The sequence below is a fragment of the Dipodomys ordii genome, unplaced genomic scaffold (genome assembly GCF_000151885.1).
Source record: "Dipodomys ordii isolate 6190 unplaced genomic scaffold, Dord_2.0 Scaffold16277, whole genome shotgun sequence".
Classification (NCBI taxonomy): Eukaryota; Metazoa; Chordata; class Mammalia; order Rodentia; family Heteromyidae; genus Dipodomys; species Dipodomys ordii.
The window spans coordinates 233-3,307 of NW_012283489.1; the positions used below are offsets into that span (position 1 = coordinate 233).

Consider the following 3,075-nt stretch of genomic DNA (forward strand, 5'->3'; position numbering starts at 1 on the left):
GCACAACCTTCAGTGACATCTGTTAAAAAGCAGAAAAGAATACATGGAAAGGGAACTTTAGTGAAATGGTATAACCATAAAGAAGCCAATCCTAAAAGGTGAATGGAAATGAGGACTCATGGTAAAATGCTCAGCACCACATTATTTTAATAAAATAAACTAAAAAAGTATTATTGAAAGTATTTTTTCTACTAGAGGATAAAAATGTAACATACTTACATTTTTTTCTGACAATTCAAGAGGATGACTTGGTAAAAGTTCATTTTTCACACAAGAAAAACTAGAGAAGAAAGTCATTTAAAAAGGAGATTACATATCATTAAATACCTAAAATCTAAAAATCCCATCTGTCAAATGTGTGACAACAACAACACAGCGATTGGGACTGAACAAGCTGCTTAGTAGCAGGACATGTAATTGGTATGCATGAAGCCTAGGGTTCAATCCCTCCAACCCCTGCCCCCTCCAAACTACCACCAAAAAAAACCCTCTATCATAATATATGGCATGAAGGGGTTTGAAGGTGATGGTGATAAAACTGTTCTGTATCTTGACTGTAGTGGTAATTACAGGAAATGATATATGTGTTAAAATTCACATAAATATATATCAAAAGAAAAAAGTTAAACATTGTGAGTTAAACCTAGAGCAGTGTAGGGGAAGGGGGGGAAGAAACAGACACAGTAAACACTCTCTGAGTGGTTACTGATGCCAGGTACTGTTTTACTATTTTAGGTTATTTTCAAATTTTAAACTCATTTATTCCTAAAAATAAGATAAACTCTGTATTAACCCTAATTCATTGCTAAGAACACTGGACTCAGCTATTTTACTTGCCCAAAGGCATACAATCCAGAAAATACAGCTGTGATCCAAAGCCAGCAGCCTGAGTCTTCTTATCTGCTATGTTCTAGTGTCTCCAAAAGAAAAGCACGTTAATCCAATAGTTAATTAAGCCTAAGGACGAAAATGGTGCTCCAAGTTCTCAGTAGGAAAATGAAAACTTCTACCAAATCATGCTTCCAGGTACCACTCACTAGGAAGATGTCTTATCCTGGGAATCTATTCCTCTAATAAGATGCTTCTTTCCCATCTCACCCTGTCCAGGTGTATTACTTGCTACCTCCTACAATAACATACATTTACAACCTTTCAAGATACTTAACAAATATTGTGAAAAATCAATGAAGGTGAAGCCACATCCTCCACACATACCCTTTCCGAAGAAGATCATGACTTTCAAAAGGCCCACTTGCTGAAAGTTCAGTAACTGGAATACTGTCCTTTAGCTGAGATCCAAGTCCTCTGGAGTTCTACAACACAAATTAAAAACACCATTAAATAAAGAAGAATTTAAACACAGACATACTGCGAACTTCTATATAAAAAAATCACTGGCGAAAGAAAACAACTCTACCCTCAAAGATCTCACAATCTTAAGTAATTTAAGTATTATTGTAGAGGGCATACAAGGTACAAATAATACTAAATTTGGGTTAGAAGGACTTCTGCCAAATGCAAAGGCATCCCATGAAAGAGGAAATTACAGATAAAAGATATGAAATGTTTAACGAACTGAAAAAGTTGAGGATAGAATCCCCATATCCATCCTTAAGAACATGGAGGAAGAACTAAAACTTGGAATTAAGGACAGGATAGCTAGAAAAGGCAGATCAACAAGAGAAAACAACAGTAAATGGTAATTTCAAGAAGTGTGGTTTCTATAAGAGGTAGGCATAGCTGGGGGCAGGTGGCTCATGCCTGTAATCATAACTACTGAGGAAGCTGAGATCTGAGCACTACAGTTCAAAGCCAGCCCAGGCTGAAAAATCCCTGAGAGACTCTTATCTCCAATTAATCGCCAGAAAACTGTTTTAAGTGGTGCTGTGTCTCAAAGTGGTGGAGCGCTAGCCTTGAGCCAAAAAAGAGCTCAGGGACAGTGCTCAGGCCTTAAGTTCAAGCCCCATGATCAAATAAATAAATAAAAGAGGTGGGCATTACCTATTAAAAATATGTATCAGTATAGTGTAAAACGAAAAAAAATTGAAGAGACTGTATTTGAAACTGCTACCCATATTTATACCATGAAATTTTCAATTACTCAGTATTTATTAGTACCTATCTTCTTTTATGTACCTTTTTTTTCTTTTTTGCTAGTCCTGGGGCTTGGACGTAGGGCCTAGGCACTGTCCCTGAGCTTCTTTTGGTTAAGGCTAGCACTCTACCACTTGAGCCAAGCACTGCTTCCAGCTTTTTCTGTTTATGTAGTACTGAGGAATCAAACCTAGGGCTTCATGCATGTTAGGCAATCACTCTACCAATAAGCCACATTCCTAGCCCCTACTAGGTACCTATTTGGTGTCTGGTACACTGCTAAAAATACATGCCTACCTCTGGGGCTTCATCTAATGAAGATATATTATTAGCAAGCAAGCAAACCCCACAAGAATTACAACAGGAAAGTAAAGACGCTATTTTAAGTTGTTAAAAAGTCACCACAACTGAGCAGAAAAATGCAAAACAAGCCAGTTTGGAATTCAATGTAACCCTATTCAAGAAGAAACTATCCGAGAAACTCATACATCTCCCGGGCAATTCTTTCCTTATTTGAACCAGAGAGCTGAACTCCTTCCAGGACTGAAGCTGCAGCTTTCCAAATGTCACCCTACACCGGGAACCTCCATGAACATGCTCCTCCTGCCCGACTGCCTTACAGGAAAATGAAAGTTTCCTCCATGCACCAAGAATGGAGGGATTCTCATCTCTGAGTCCTGTTTAACCACTAGCTTCTCGAATGGCAGGAGTAGCCCTTAAGGTTTTTCATACAGCGGTAGAGAACCGAGTGTGCGAAAACTAAACAGCCAGTCCACATTTGAGAGTGCTTTTCAGCGTTGTTTACAACGATCGGCCGTTATGTACTCGAGTGGAGACGGCCTATCACCAGTATTGGTATCAAAAGAGTCGGTGCTGATGGGGATCCGGGGATCTTTACAGATATCTAAAGTTCTAAGTATTAAAGAGGAGGGGGGGGTGCTGGAGGAAGCCGACAGGGGAAGTGGGGGGGAGAGGGGAGGG

At 39.2% G+C, this 3,075-nt stretch overlaps 1 long non-coding RNA gene across 1 annotated transcript; it reads right to left on the minus strand.

The window, feature by feature from the left end:
- Nucleotides 1-228: 228 nt before the first annotated feature.
- On the minus strand, nucleotides 229-1,345 carry LOC106002673. The gene is made up of 2 exons (XR_001175949.1): nucleotides 1,216-1,345; nucleotides 229-280 (listed from the first exon to the last, which is right to left on the minus strand). It is a non-coding gene; the product is annotated as an uncharacterized LOC106002673 (long non-coding RNA).
- Between the last annotated feature and the right edge of the window lie 1,730 nt (nucleotides 1,346-3,075).